General features: G+C 29.3%; 2 non-coding genes across 2 annotated transcripts; both read left to right on the forward strand.

The window, feature by feature from the left end:
* The first annotated feature begins 14,852 nt into the window (after nt 1-14,852).
* Nucleotides 14,853-14,923, forward strand: ONS95_009672. Its single transcript has one exon. It is a non-coding gene; the product is annotated as a tRNA-Arg (tRNA).
* Nucleotides 14,924-16,296: 1,373 nt separating this feature from the next.
* On the forward strand, nt 16,297-16,367 carry ONS95_009673. Its single transcript has one exon. It is a non-coding gene; the product is annotated as a tRNA-Arg (tRNA).
* Nucleotides 16,368-17,439: the final 1,072 nt, after the last annotated feature.

Consider the following 17,439-nt stretch of genomic DNA (forward strand, 5'->3'; position numbering starts at 1 on the left):
AAGGTTAAGAAACATTATTTTATCTAATATTATATTATATGAGGATATACCTCCATATACACGTCCTAGTACACCTTACAACTGTATCGAATCTATACTTAATGCACCTTATTTCTCCGCCTGGTTAGTCGGATTTATCGAAGCTGAAGGTTGTTTCAGTGTATATAAATTAACTAAACCCGTTAACTATTTTGTAGCTAGTTTTGATATATCTCAAACTAATGGTGAAGTAGTTATTTTAGCTATTCGTCAATATTTATCATTAACACCTAATGTATATAAAGACAAAACTAATAACTTTAAATTGAAAGTTACAAGTGTGAGATCTATAGAAAATGTTATTAAATTTTTAAACAAAGCACCTGTAAAACTGTTAGGTAATAAAAATCTCCAGTATTTACTTTGAATTAAACAGCTTCGTGCTATACCTAGATACGCTGATAAAATAAACATACCTGATAAATACTAAATTGAGATTATGATATAGTCCGAACAATGAAGAGATTCATTGAGTGTAACGAGAGTTTTCAGTAAAAGTTTTTTAACTGATTATGGGGTTACCAACACAATTGTTCTGTTAACAATGCAACTTTAAACAGATTTTTTGCTTTACATTTTGTATTACCATTTATATTAGCTGCATTAGTTTTAATGCACTTAATAGCCTTACATGATAGTGCAGGGTCAGGTAATCCTTTAGGTGTTTCAGGAAATTACGATAGATTACCTTTTGCTCCATACTTCTTATTCAAAGATTTAATTACTATATTTTTATTTATCTTTGTTTTAAGTTTATTCGTATTCTTTATGCCTAACGTGTTAGGTGATAGTGAAAATTACGTTGTAGCTAATCCTATGCAAACTCCACCTGCCATAGTTCCTGAATGATATTTATTACCTTTCTATGCTATATTAAGATCTATACCTAACAAATTATTGGGTGTTATAGCTATGCTTAGTGCTATATTAGTTATATTAGCTATGCCATATACTGATCTAAGTAGATCTAGAGGTATACAATTTAGACCTTTAAGTAAAATAGCTTTTTATATCTTTGTGGCTAATTTTTTAATATTAATGGTGTTAGGTGCTAAACACGTTGAGTCACCATTTATAGAATTTGGACAAATTAGTACAGTTATATACTTTTCTCATTTCTTAATAATAGTACCTGTAGTAAGCTTAATAGAGAATAGTTTAATTGATTTACAGTTAAACTCCCCAAAGTTCTAAGTAGCCCTGAGCGTATGTCATCTAAAACCTCTATCTATAATATGTTTGTACCATTAGTTTTTTTTATTTCATCTGATGATTTTGTACTCTCTGCTGATCAGGCAGGTGAAGAGGGAACAGACAAAGGTGAAATAACTGAAGATGGTACAGGTAATAACACAGAGGATGGTGGATCAAATGATGATGAATCAAATGATGATGATGATTCATCATCAGAAACATCAAGTAATAATGTAGATATCGCTGGAGGTTTATTAGCGGAAATTGAAAAAGTTTATGATACTTCTGTACCTGCTTCTTATAACTCAGATGATATTGTTGAACTTCGTAACGCAATTGATAAGTTAATTAAAGAGCAATCAGATATAGATGTCCATACGGATGATGAACGTAAAGCATGATTAGAAGCATTCGTCGATGATAAGAATTCAAGTAGAAAATAGTGGTATGTTTAATATAAAATACTTTTATATTTTTAAATATAACTAAAAACTATTGTTACCGTAATCAAAGTTGTATTGTTCTTTTAAAAATTAGCGTTAACAACATTGTTATTTTTTCTGGTATACTTGTAGGAACTACTGTAGCAACTGCTACAATAATATTGTGCTGATATTATGTAAAATATCCTTTTATTAAATGCATAAAATATTTTACTAGGTTGCAGTAATGTAGGTCTTTCTATGTGTTGAGGTTTTTATTATTTTGTTATACATTTATATCCTTAATTGTATAAGTAATTTCCAATATTAGTGACTCTTGTTTTTTCTTTCAAAATCTTAGGATTATTTTGTAATGTTATATGTAAAAAAGGGTTTTCTTTTACCTTCGGTAGCTTAATACTATATTGAAGCTCTAATAAATAAGCTTGGGGGGGTTTATTTCCCACCGGTTGTTTTATTATAATAATATTTGTAAATAAGATATAGGTTCAAATTTTATAAGGGAAAATATAATTATAAATCCTTATACCCTTATATAATATTACTTGTCTAAATATTTCTAAATCGTAAAATTAATAAAACCTAAAGCACTAAAAATTCTAAACCCTAAATAGTTAATCTTTTAGGTCTGTTAAGATCGTTGAAAACGATCTTAAGAAGTCTATTTTAAATATAGAGCCTACCTAATGCTAGTAATATATTTTATTACTATATAAGCAAAGCGTAAAGGAGTCATCGCTTGTCTGCTGCCCATCTCCATGCCAACAATGTTTCATATAATGATTACATATCAGGACAGCAACCTGAGAAGACACATTGGTCAAATATATCTGTCTTAAGTTCAAGTATATCTTTATGAACAGAGCGTTGATTTTTGTCTTCTAATGCTAAAGATATAGGTACACTATACTTAATATTTGCTTTATTCTCTGGATTAGTTGGTACTGCTTTTTCTGTTCTTATAAGATTAGAATTAAGTGGACCAGGTGTTCAATATATTGCAGATAATCAACTATATAATAGTATCATTACAGCTCACGCTATTTTAATGATATTTTTCATGGTCATGCCTGCTTTAATCGGGGGTTTCGGTAATTTCTTATTACCATTACTAGTAGGGGGTCCAGATATGGCAAAAAAAAAGGACTACCCTGGGGATATAATAAACAATAAAAAACATTATAGTACAAATGTAAAAAAAAATAAATATAATTCGTATCTAGCCGGCTTATTTGAAGGTGATGGGCATATTTTAGTACAAAAACCTGATGCAGGACATAAAAAGAAACATAATCCTAGGTTTTGTATAACTTTTAGTTTAAAAAATGAACCATTAGCAAAAAAACTCTTAGAGAATATAGAATCTGGGTTTATTAGATATAAACCTAAAGATAATGCTTGTGTATTAATTGTTTCACCTGTAGTAGGTTTAAAAAAGATAGTTTATTTAATAAATGGCGAACTGAGAACACCTAAGATACATCAATTGTATAAATTGATTGATTGATTAAATAAACATCATAGTACAAATATATATAAGTTACCCTTAAAAGAGGGTCCTTTGGCGGATGATAGTTGATTAAGTGGATTTATTGATTCAGATGGAAGTTTTTCTGTACAACATACTAAAGTAGAGAATAATGCAAAAAAAAGAAAAATATCTTGTAGATTAAGAATTGAGCAGATAATATTAGAACCTGTAACTGGTAACAGCTATTTAGAGGTTTTAACAAATATAGCTAAATTTCTTAATTGTAATTTATTAACTAGAATGCAAAAATCCACAGGTAATGAATATTATAATATTACAGCATCAAGTAAAAATTCTACTGAAATTTTAGTAAAATATTTAGATAGGTATCCTTTATTCTCAAGTAAATATTTAGATTATAAAGATTGACGAGGAATTGTGTTATTAATGCTTGATAATAAACATTATACCGAAGAGGGTTTAATTAAAACTGATTTTGTTAGAAATAGTATGAATAGAAGTAGAACTTATTTCAACTGAGATCATTTAAATAAATTATCAGCTTAAATTTGTTGTTACTTTTTTTTTTATTATATACCCCTAAACCGGGGAATGCCGTTTTAAAGTGTAAACTTTCTAATTATTACTTCACTATATGCATAGAATCTCTCGAAAATGGAATTAATTTTCCTATTAACAGATACATGGACACCTAATTGGAGTTTATAAACTCATAAAGTTGTACAAATAACTGAATTAGTCGTAACACTCATGTATACATGGGAAGAATGTGCAGGAAACCAAAATAATATTAATTATGAGTAGGATCCTCAGAGACTATACGTGAAGCCCCTTATTATGTTTAATAAGGGTGAAGACATAGTCCGTGGTGGTAGGAAACTACTATTGTAAATGATTCCCTCGACTTAATAATATAAGTTTCTGATTATTACCACCTAGTTTATTATTATTTATATTTGCTAGTGGTATAGAAAATGGAGTAGGTACTGGTTGAACTCTTAAAAAAGATAGGGAGTTATTTTATGGTGACATAAAAAAAAGTAAATTCTTCTCGATGCGTGAACCTCTTCAAGTAAATATTATATTTTTTTATGTTTTACACGTAGTACACTACTCATGTCTATTTATAATGAATACAATTATAAACAGTACGTATGTAAAAATGTGTACATCACGGAGACAATGCGCCTGGTTAGTAAATAAACGTTTGTTTACTAGCCATCAGAGACTTAACGAAGAACATCTTAATGGTAAATTTTCAGATCGAGCTTTGTTTGAACAATGATTAGTAGGGTTTACAGATGGAGATGGGAATTTTCATATTTCACAGCAAGGAACTGGTACATCAACTAAATGAGGCCTAAGTTATAAATTAACTCAATCAGGGTATAATTTAAGAATTCTTAATTATATAAAAAAAGAGTTAAAAGTAGGTTCTATAACAAGAGATGGTACCAAAGCACAATACTTTATTAGGGATAGAAAAGTTTTAGAATCCATTTTATTGCCTATTTTTGACAAATATCCTCTTCTGACGACTAAATATTTAGACTATGTAAAATTAAAAGAAGCACTAGCTATCTTAAATAACATATCTATAACTAAAGAAGAGAAAAATACAAAACTTTTAGCTATTAAAAATGCTAAACCTGATAAAGATTATTTATCTCCTGCTTGAACTAATGCAAAATTACCTTTGACGAACGTAGATTCAATGAATAACGTGATGACTAAAAGTTGACTCGTGGGGTTTATAGAAGCAGAAGGTAGTTTTTATCTAGTTAATAAAACTTCCACTAGAATAGTACATGGATTTGGTTTAACACAAAAGTTGGATAAAATAGTATTAGAAGGTATAGGTATTATGTTACATATCAAAACCGCGGTTAGATATAAAGAATTACATAACTATTATATATTAGATACTACTAACTCCAGAGCAATTGAGAATATAATAGATTTTTTTAAAAATACAATGAAAGGTGTAAAATCTTTAGAATATAGAATATGAGCTAGATCATATAATAAAGATAAAGGTAATTTTATTAAGTTGTCTAAAATAAGAAACATTATAAGAAAGTTGCGAAAAAGCAGTCATAATTACTAAGCTCTAATTCCATTAAGATGAAGGTATAGTCCGAACATTATAGAGATATAATGCGTATAACGATAGTTTTAGTATAGGTTAATATCTTTATTAATTTAAAGCATAAGAACTCTAAAATGAGGTTATCAACAAAATTGTTACCCTCCATTAAGTGGAGTACAAAGTCATAGTGGACCTAGTGTCGATTTAGCTATATTTGGATTACATCTATCTGGTGTAAGTAGTTTATTAGGAGCTGTAAACTTCATTACTACTATACTAAATATGAGAAGTCCAGGTATCAGGTTACATAAATTAGCTTTATTTGGATGAGCTGTTGTTGTTACAGCAGTATTATTATTATTATCTTTACCTGTTTTAGCCGGTAAACTAATCCTGCCGGCTCTAAATTTGGCTGTATTCTGGGAACCGTTATATACATATATATCGCAATCAGCTGGTAATCTATTAAGTTTGAATTTTTTAGAGAACCTCAGAGGCCACACGCCAAAATATTTTGGTTGTAGTCCATATTTTTCCTGCTATGGGTACCTAGCACCCTTTTCTTTATTTACAACTCTTAGATCTATTCATACCAACAACTATAGCAAAAATTTAAATAAAAATCTATTTAGTTATTATCTCACCGGGCTTATTGAAGGTAATGGTACAATAATTACACCAAAAGAATTAAGAAATAGTAAAGGTAAGTTAAATTACCCTGCTATACAAATAGTTTTTCATTTAAAAGATTTACCTTTAGCTTTGCTTATTCAAAAAGAATTAGGCCTAGGTTCATTATCTAGAAAAAAAGGGGTAGACGCTTATATATTAACTATAAATAGTTCTAAAGGTATATTGTTAGTAATTTCATTAATAAATGGAAAAATGAGAACACCTAAATTATATAGTCTTAATGCCTTAATAGATTTTTTTAATGAAACTAAACAAACAAATATTGAAAAATATTCTGTATCTATAGAACCTTTAAATACCAATCCGTGGCTATCTGGGTTTATAGAAGCAGACGGTTCTTTCCAAGTAAGAACTACTCTTTCAGGAAAATATCCTAAACTTGAATGTAAATTAGAAATATCTCAAAGACGACAAGATCACAAAGGATGTAATAATCTAAATTATTTAACTTATATCGCGGAGTTTTTAGAAACGGAAGTAAAAGAAATAAGATCGGATAAACCAAAACCTCAGTATAGAGTTAGAACTACGAACCTTAAAGGGAATATTAAGGCTAAAAGTTATCTTTTACAATTTCCTCTATTTGGAACTAAACATTTAGATTCCTTGGATTGAATGGAAGTGGTTAACATATTTGATAGAAAAGAGCATAAGACAGATAAAGGTAAGGAAAAAATTGTAAAGATCAAATCAGCTATGAATAATTTCAGAACTGATTTTACTTGAGATCACTTGCAAGACTTCTACAACGTAAAAATATAAGATATGGTCCAATCAAACATGAAAATGTTTGCGTACTTACACTAAGTTTTAATAACTTTTTAAGCTTAAAGTCTTGTGCTTTGCATGTCTTGCACCACAGAAAAACTTTAAACTATGGGATTTCATCCAGTAAGTCTACAATTTAATGGCGATTACTATGCTTTTAACAGATAGAAATTTTAATACATCATTCTTCGAAGCAGCAGGAGGTGGTGACCCTATTTTATACCAGCATCTTTTCTGATTTTTCGGTCAACAATGGCCCGTAGATAAAGTAATTTATTTAATGACATGGACTATATGCTGGAACTCCTATTACTCATTAATGAGTACTTTATTAATAAGTGGTGTATTATTAACATATTGTTTTAAACATCCCTATAAAGTGAAAACCTTATTATTGTCGGACAATCAGCAGGTAACAAAAGGATTTAATTTCCAAGTAGGAACCTCAGAGACTACACGTCCATTATCCTCTATAGTTAAACCTGGTTTACAGGATAAATCCGGACCCCTAAGTGACAAAGCATGAAATGAATGGTTAGCTGGTCTTATAGACGGAGATGGTTCTCTTCTATTAAGTAAAGCAGGCTATCCTAGTTGTGAAATCACTATGGGTTTATCGGATGAACATGCTTTAGCTATCATTAAACAAAAACTGGGTGGATCCATAAAATTAAGATCTGGTGTAAAAGCCCTTAGATATAGACTACATAATAAAAAGGGCATGGTAGATCTTATTCATAGAATAAACGGTAATATTAGACAAACGTCAAGAATTAAACAGTTAGAATCTATTTGTTTAAACTTAGATATAAAAATCAAATATGCTGATTCAATTACTATTGATAATGGCTGATTTTCAGGGTTTTTTGATGCAGATGGTACGATTACTTATTCTATTAAAAATAGTATACCTCAACTAACTATATCTGTAACTAATAAATTATTAGTCGACGTTATTCCTTTTAAAGATATTTTAGGTGGTAATATTTATTTTGATAAAAGTCAAAATGGTTATTATAAATGATCTATACAAGGACGAAACGACATCGAAGCATTTAAGTCTTATATCTTTAAGTATCCATCTTTTTCAAATAAAAAACAAAGGTTATTTTTAATTGATAAATATTTTGAGCTAAAAGACCTTAAGGCTTATTCTGCTTCACCTGAAAGTATGTTAGGTAAAGCGTGAACCAAGTTTAATAATAAGTGAAACAACAGAGGATAAAGATAGAGTCCCATTAAAGATATATTTATCTTTAATCGCATCCAGAGGTTTACATTTTAATTATACCAGGATTCGGTATAATAAGTACTACAATATCTGCTAGCTCTAACAAGAGTGTGTTCGGATATTTAGGAATTTAATAAGCCTTAAGCAAGTTTAGCATAGTTCGACAGTGTCAAACTCCGGGGAAGCCCTAAAGCTCTAGTAACCAAAGTTGTATTGGAAACGATATGACCGGCCTGATTAATGACTCAGGGTATGGTAATATCATTAGAGATAGACGAAAGAAAAATGGGTGATCGCGGATCTAAATCAGGCATTAAAGTGAATATATATGTCTGTAAAAGAGCAACGAGTAGACGGCACTGAATATATGTTTTTATATTTAAGGTGTACTCTAGTAGCCTCGAAAGGGGGTTTACATCTGAAAAGTTAAAATTGTATTTTTTTTATATAAGAAAGTAAGATGTAATTAAATTTATACGTTAGCTTAGCCTCTATTTAGCATATACAAAACGTTAAATTACTAATATTAGTATACAAACCTAATACTTTTAGTCTAAATTATATTTTTCTTATTTTTTCTTTTTTATTTTTTCTTAGCTGTCTTGTACTATTTACACATATTTGCCTTATTCACAACTTTCGCGTTGCAAATATAATAAGTAGAGAAAATTGAATAAATAGTCTGATCCATTTTGAAAAAAATGGCGGTTAAAAGTATAATATATTGCTTTTAACTTAACACAATATGAAACTAGTTTCAAAGAACAAAATCTTGGATAATTGAAAAAGCTACGCTAGGGATAAACAAGTTATTGTCCCATAATATTTATGATATTTATAGTAAATATTATATTAATTGGGTTAATTTCAAGAAAGACTTAAAATAAGTTAACTTGAAGCGAATTTTACTTCAAATAGTAAAAACGTTCAACGACTATAAGGTTTGTTTGGTTAAATAATACCATAATACCTTAATAAGAATCCAACAATTTTCTCTTTCTTTATAATATTTTAAAGTTAGGTTGTTTTAAATTTGTAATTTAAAAATAATTTAACAAATTAATAATTAATATAAATTATATTAATGAAATAGACTTAATCCTAGATTAAAGGTTAAGCAAAATTAGATATAAAATGAAATAGCATGGACAAAAAATTATTTAGAAAAGAACTAGATAAATTGCTGGAAAAAGGTGATTCTTTTAATAATTCATCACAAAAGTATGCAAAAATGTTAGAGGATAAAAATAAATTTAATAACTTAAAAAAAATAGAGTCAGATAAATTAGAAAAATTTTATTATAAATACTCACATTATATAGATGATAAAAAGTCTGAAGAAGTAATTAAAATATTTGATAATAGTGAAAAATTTGAGCTCCTATTAATGGAAAAGTTTAATAAATTGAACATAACCACACTTGAAGAATATCAAAAGGCATTGAAAATAGCCAATTTAACGTTCAGTAATAAGATTAAAACTTTTAATACTATATATGACTTAATAAATAAAGGTTTAAATATAAAAGTTTCAAATGGTACTATAGATCCTCTAGAAGCTAAATTATTTAAAATAGAATTGGATAAAAGAAATATTGAAAGGGATACTTTTTTAAATTTAAAAGAATCTCGGTTCAAAGAATTTTCTAATTTAAATTTTGAAAGTAATGTATCTGAATTACCTAAACCTTTAAATAAAGAGATTATTTCTCCTGCAAAAAGTGTTAGTTCTCCGGATATAAATACTGTAGAAACATCTAACGCTAATAAAGAAGTAAGTGAAGAAGTCTATGAAATAGCTAAAGAAATATTAAGTATGTTTTTATAATCTTTTGTAGTTTATACATATTGTTATGTAGGCTGAAGACGGAAGACGGGTATATGCTATGATGTCAATTGGTGTATTAGGTTTTGTTGTTTGAAGTCATCACATAGAAAAATGAATATTGGTCGTTCATTAATGTGTGTAAGAGGAGCCAAACTCCGGGGAAGCCCTAAAGCTCTAGTAACCAAAGTTGTATTGGAAACGATATGACCGGCCTGATTAATGACTCAGGGTATGGTAATATCATTAGGGATAGACGAAAGAAAAATGGGTGATCGCGGATCTAAATCAGGCATTAAAGTGAATATATATGTCTGTAAAAGAGCAACGAGTAGATGGTTCTCCAGTTTTTAATTTAAGTTAATATTATACGTAGTACTAGTTTTCAACTTATACTATTAACCTTACTCTTTAAGGTAAAATAAGGAGTTTATTAACTGTAAGGTGTACTCTAGTCACCGGGAAACCGGCTTTAGGGCGAAATAACACTTAAGTAACCCTAAATTAAAGATACTGCATTAGCCTGTCTGTAAAGTTAAAAAGTTTTTGTCTTATAAAAAAAAATATAAACCCGAAGTAATTATCCTAACACGTAGAGCAGGAACAATCTAATTATATATCATAATAAAAAAAAAGCTTTTTAATAAAAGATATTCTGTAGTTGCTCCTTATTGATTAGGGGATACAGATCGGTACTCAACCTTCAGGCGAAAGGGTATAGGAGTAGATTACGACTTTTTTCTTTTTAATAGGACTAATATGTAGACGGTATACTGTAGGTTTAGATGTAGATACTAGAGCTTATTTCACAGCTGCTACATTAATTATTGCTGTACCTACCGGTATTAAAATATTCAGTTGGTTAGCTACTTGTTACGGAGGATCTTTACATTTAACACCATCAATGTTATTTGCTTTAGGTTTCGTATTCATGTTCACCATAGGAGGGTTAATAATCCACTTAGCTCTCCCTTTAAAGATCACCATATGCTGGGAACTTCTGACAATTATGCTACTATATATAGTAAAAATGTATAATTTTGAACAATCAGCAGGTAACCAAAAGATAAGTAAAATTATCTGAGTAGGTACCTCAGAGACTAAACGTGGTCCTCATAATATTTTTATGAGAAGATATAGTCCATGAAATAATAATATATTAACTTATAATAAAATAAGTACTGTACGTGCTTATTCAACAAAAAAACAAGATTGCATTGAAGATTTAAACTCTTTAAAGGTATACAATAACTTTAAAGAAGACAGAAAAAAAATCCTGATAGAACAGAAAGATAAGTCTGGTGTTTATTGCCTGATAAATAACATAAATGGACATTCTTATGTTGGAAGTTCTATCAATCTCTCAGCTAGATTTAAAAATTATTTAAATAAAGCCTTTCTTAAGGCTAATCAAAATAGAAATATGCCTATTATAAAAGCCTTACTTAAGTATGATCAGTCTAACTTTTCTGTACATATATTAGAGTATGCAGAAGCTAATGTTTTAACTATAAGAGAAACTTCTTATATAACGTCTGTAATACCTTATTATAATGTTTTAAAACAAGGTTATTCTTCTTTAGGTTATAAACATACAGAAGAGACTAAAGTATTGTTATCTCAATTAGCTAAAAATAGAACACACAGTGAAGCTACTAAAGGGTTAATAGCCAAAGCTTTAACAGGTGAAAATAATCCTTTTTATAATAAAAGTCATTCTATGGAAAGCAAAGTGAGAATGGCTGAGGCTCAAAGTGCTTATCCTGTTTATGTTTATAATTCACATAAAGAATTATTGGTTATATTTCCTTCTGTTTTAACTTTAGCTAAACTTATCAAAAGCAACCATACTACAATTGTTTCATATATAGAAAATCAAACCTTATTCAGAGGAGAGTGATATTTTACTAATTTACCTTATAATATTTATGATTACCCTATGCTGGAGGAATGAACAGGTAAAGATTGTAAGGCACTAGTTTTAGATATGTGTAATAAAAGTCACATTAAAAAAGCTGTGTTTGTGTATGATAAAGATAAAAAGTTTTTAGCAAAGTTTGATGGAGTAACTGAGGCTCAAAGAAATTTAAATATAAATCATGCTACCATTAAAAAATATGCTAATTTAGGTGGCATATATCTTGGTTATATTTTTAGTTATATAAGATTATAAGTTAATATATATTATTCGTAAGTGGAGTTGTTTTAGCTAACGCTTCTCTTGATATTGCATTCCACGATACTTACTACGTTGTTGCTCATTTCCACTACGTTTTAAGTATGGGTGCTGTTTTTGCTCTATTTAGTGCATGATATTTCTGAATACCTAAAATGTTAGGTTTAGATTATAATAGAATGTTAGGTAAAGTACATTTCTGATTACTTTTCATAGGGGTTAATGTAACATTCTTCCCTCAACATTTCTTAGGATTACAGGGAATGCCTAGAAGAATTAGTGATTACCCTGATGCTTTTGCAGGGTGAAATTTAATCAGTAGTTTTGGAAGTATCATTAGTGTTGTCGCTACATGATTATTCTTATATATAGTTTATGTTCAGTTAGTTGAAGGTAAAGCCGCAAGCAGATACCCTTGATTAACTCCACAATTCTATAGTGATAGTCTACAAACATTATTAAATAGAAGTTACAATAGTTTAGAATGAGCCTTAAGTAGTCCACCGAAACCTCACGCATTTGTGAGTTTACCTTTACAAAGTTCTCTGTCACCTAAATCAACGCAAGAAAGCTCTTTTATTTAGGTCGTCATCTTGTAAAAGCGTATCCTGTTATTATAGGTGGTAAAGGCAATTTTCTTTTTACACATAAAGGTCGTAAGATCTTTGACGCAAGTTCGGGTGCGGCTGTTTCTTGTCTAGGTTACAATAATCATAAAGTCATTCTTGCAATAACTAAACAAATAAAAACAGGAGTACCCTATCTGGCTTCTACGTTTTGATCTAGTGGAGTTGTCGAAGCTTTGTGCTACGAACTTATCAAGAGTACTGGTGGAAAAATGAGCAAAGTCTATTTGACTGGATCAGGTTCTGAGGCAATGGAGGCTGCTATCAAGCTGGCTCGCCAATACTTTTATGATCAAGACAATAAAACTAGCCGTTTCAATTTCATAGCTCGTAGGGGTTCATACCACGGTAATACTATTGGAGCTTTGGGTATATCAGGACATGTTGATCGTAGAGCACCTTACATACCATTACTTATGAGAAATGTTCACCATATTTCTTCGTGTAATCCTTATAGACAGCGGTTAAAAGGTGAATCTGATGCAGCTTTCGTAGTGAGAAAAGCTGAGGAACTAGAGGCAAAATTTATAGAGTTAGGTCCGCATACTGTCATCGGATTCATAGCCGAGCCAATAGTGGGTGCCGCTCTAGGGTGTGTACCCTATGTTCCAGGTTATCTTGAAGCAATGCGAGAAGTTTGTCATAAACATGGGGCTCTTTTTATACTTGATGAAGTTATGTGTGGAATGGGTCGTACTGGCACTCTGCATGCATGGCAAGCAGAGGGTATTGTACCTGACATTCAAACGATGGGTAAAGGACTTGGTGCAGGGTATCAACCGATAGCTGCTTTAATGGTAAATGAAAAAATTATCAAGGTGCTAATTAAGGGTAGTGGACAGTTTATACATGGACAAACATACCAAGGTATGCCTATACAAGCTGCAGCTGCTCTTGAGGTTTTACGAATCATCAAGGAAAAAAATTTACTGGACAATATTAATAAACAGGGTGCTTATTTAGAAAGCCGATTAAAAGCTGCGCTGGCTGACCATCCTAATGTAGGAGACATTAGGGGTCGGGGTCTTTTCTGGGGTCTAGAATTTGTTAAAGATAAAAAAACCAAAGAGCCTTTCGAACGTAGATTTAACATTGCGAACAAAATATTAGATTTGGCAATATCATCCAAATTCAACATGACAGTTTATCCTGGTACAGGTACTGTCGATGGTGTACGTGGAGACCATATTATTATTGCTCCTTCATATATAATAAGGAAAAAGGATGTAGATCATATCGTAAATGTTATCTCAGCTGTTGTTAATATTGTTTTCGAACAAATTAACAATGATAGTAAATAGTGGTATAGGTTTATAAAGTTTTTATTTTAACAAAATACTTTGATTATTAATAAAAGTAATAATTAAATAATGCTAGAGGGAACCCCTTTGATTATGGTGTATTATGCTTTTACAAGATGAAATTTAATGAGTCTTTTTGGTTATATTATTAGCGTGATTACTACATGGATAATTTTAAATCTTAGTATAAATAATGATATAATTCTAGTTTTTAATTATTAAACATGTGCGTATAAAGACATCTTTTATTTAACCACCCAGATCTAACCTATACAAAATTTTATTGTTTGTTTTATTTAATTTTATTCGCTATTATTTTTAGATTAGCTTATAAAGTCTAATGTTTCTGGATGTATATATTATGTTGATTAATTCCGTATTAGTCTATATAATATATACAATAGGTATATGCGGTAAATGGTTTTACCTTTTGATCTTAGATCTTAAACCAGAGGTTCGATCCCTTCGTATTCCTATATTTTAGGGCATCGTTTGCTTTTTACGAAGCAAAACAAAAAACTATTATAACAAAAATTTTTATTTAAGATATTTAAATTAAATTCTATTAACATGGATATAATAGAAACTATATATGCTTCAAATTTTATATTATATTTTTAACAAGCAACTTAAACTTATAGATATTTTCTCTATAAAAAAAAAACATAAAAGGTGATACAAGCAGCAAAAATTATTGGAACAGGTTTAGCAACCACAGGCCTTATAGGTGCCGGTGTAGGTATTGGTGTAGTTTTCGGTGCATTAATATTAGGTGTTGCTAGAAATCCTTCTTTAAGAGGTCAATTGTTTTCTTACGCTATATTAGGTTTTGCATTTGCAGAAGCCACTGGTTTATTCGCTTTAATGATGGCTTTTTTATTATTATATGTTGCTTAAGTGCAATCATAATAATATTATATTATACAATTTATATGAATTCGTATATTATATTCATGTTATTAAATATAACATAAACTCTTATTAGCTTAATGGTAAAGCAGGATATTCCTAATATCTTGATCTAAGTTCAAGTCTTAGATAAGAATTTTATTATAAAGTTGCTTATTACAATTTTTATGAGGTAGCAAAACGAAACCTTATTAGTAATGGTCGAGTAATGTACATTCGAAAATAGTAAAATTAAGTTGTATTAGTAATGGTTGAGTAATGTAATTTCGAAAATAGTAAAAAATACATTATTAGACCATTACACTTAAAAAAAGATGAAAACAAAATTATATCTAATGGTACAAAATACAACGGCAACTTTTACATTAGCAAAATTTTGTGGAGCTATTTTAACTGTTACATTTATAGCGGCGATTAAATATTTAATTTCGGGTAGTTTTCATATAGAATATTGTGATTTTTTCAACAATATAGCTATAGGATTATTAGGTTGAACCTTTAACACAGGTATAATAGGTTTATTGTCGGAATATTTAGGTATAAAAGGTATTAATTTCAACTTAAAACAGTTTTTATTTGGCATGGATACTATGGATTTAGGTGAGAGATCTTCTGTCGAAGTTATTAAACCTAAGTTATACAATGCTATGGAAGTTGACTCAGATTCGGGTTCAGGTCTAAAGCCTGATAAAGGTAAAGGTGTAGATAGAGAATTACATCCCAATTACGATAGAAATAGGGGTGGAAGTTCTGGAATCTTTAGAAGTGATATAGGATCTATGGTATTTCCTATTTCTGTATACACACCTAATAAAACTATTGTTCCGCCTGGGTTTAACGTTCCTGGTGGTGAAGTACCTATACAGGATGAAATATGTAAACATATTGATTATAATTCACATATACTTAACCAATTTAAGAGAATGGATCTAAAAACAGCCGTAGAACATAAAAATTTATATTTAAAGTTTATACGAATTTTAGACAGAAAAATGGCTTACGCACAAAGTGTTTATATAAAAATACCTACAATACCTACGACGGAGTACGAATTTAATCTAAAGAATCAAATAGAGAGTGACCTAGAACGTTTCAACAGAGATAAAGTAAGGTCAGAAGCCAAAGCTACTCTGCTTAATTCTAGAATACAATTTCTAGAAGCTCAAATGAATAATAATAATAATAATAATTAGTTTGATGTTTTATAAATAACTTTAAATATTTATCTTGGTTAGTTTGTACAAAAATTTAGGTTTGTTGGTGTATATCTTATATACATAGTTAAGGATAGCAACTTATATATAATTTATACATCAGGGATATGCAGTAGATGGTTCTACGTTTTGATTGCAGATCTTAAATATGGGGTTTGATTCCTCCATATCCCTTATAATACTTATTTAAACCTGCTTTAAATTCATATTTTTACATTTACATGTGTTTTAGCTTACATATGCGTAAAATATTTACTTAGATTATTTACTATATTTATATATATAAATTATTTTATCTCTTATTAGCTCAATGGTAGAGCAGGATACTTCTAATATCTTGATCTAAGTTCAAGTCTTAGATAAGAATAGTTATACATAAAATATTAAATAATAATAGATAAATTGTAGTAAAGTATAAATATATTTATTAATATAAATATTCTTTATACTTAGTGAAAAATTTATTTTTAACCTTATGGTTTAATCTAATAAAATAATTTATTAATTATTTTATATAGATTAAATATAAAAAAGAAAAAAAAATGATTAATCAATGTTATATATACCAACTTTAATTTCCGTTCTAGAAGTATTACTAGTAACTGTGCCTGTCTTATTAACTGTAGCTTATGTAACCGTAGCCGAAAGAAAAACTATGGCTAGTATGCAAAGAAGATTAGGTCCTAATATAGTAGGGTACTATGGTTTATTACAAGCATTTGCTGATGCCTTAAAACTGCTACTAAAAGAGTATGTTTCACCTACACAAGCTAATTTAGGTTTATTTTTTCTTGGTCCTGTTATAACTTTAATATTTTCATTATTAGGTTATTTAGTTGTACCCTATGGGCCTGGTTTATCCTTAAGTGATTTCAATTTAGGTATACTTTATATGTTAGCTGTTTCTTCTCTATCGACGTATGGTATATTACTAGCAGGTTGAAGTGCTAACAGTAAGTATGCTTTTTTAGGTTCACTTAGAAGTACCGCACAATTAATTAGCTATGAATTAATATTAAGTTCAGCTATATTACTTGTTGTTATGTTAACAGGTAGTCTAAATCTTACTGTTAATATTGAAGCTCAAAGAGCTATATGATTTATAATACCTCTATTTCCTGTTTTTATAATATTCTTCATAGGATCTATAGCGGAAACTAACAGAGCACCCTTTGATTTAGCCGAAGCAGAATCAGAACTTGTTAGTGGATTTATGACAGAACACGCTGCTGTTGTATTCGTATTCTTTTTCTTAGCTGAATATGGTAGTATTGTTTTAATTTGTATATTAACTAGTATATTATTCTTAGGTGGTTATCTTTATGATTATTTACCTTTGTTTACATTAATGCAATATATAAATTTTGAATATTATATAAATAATTTACATAATGAAAGCTTATTCTCTGGTCCTTTAATAGAAGGATTATTATATGGTT

This window comes from Cadophora gregata (assembly GCF_030347475.1).
Source record: "Cadophora gregata isolate MNR1 chromosome Unknown scaffold_36, whole genome shotgun sequence".
Lineage (NCBI taxonomy): Eukaryota > Fungi > Ascomycota > Leotiomycetes > Helotiales > Ploettnerulaceae > Cadophora > Cadophora gregata.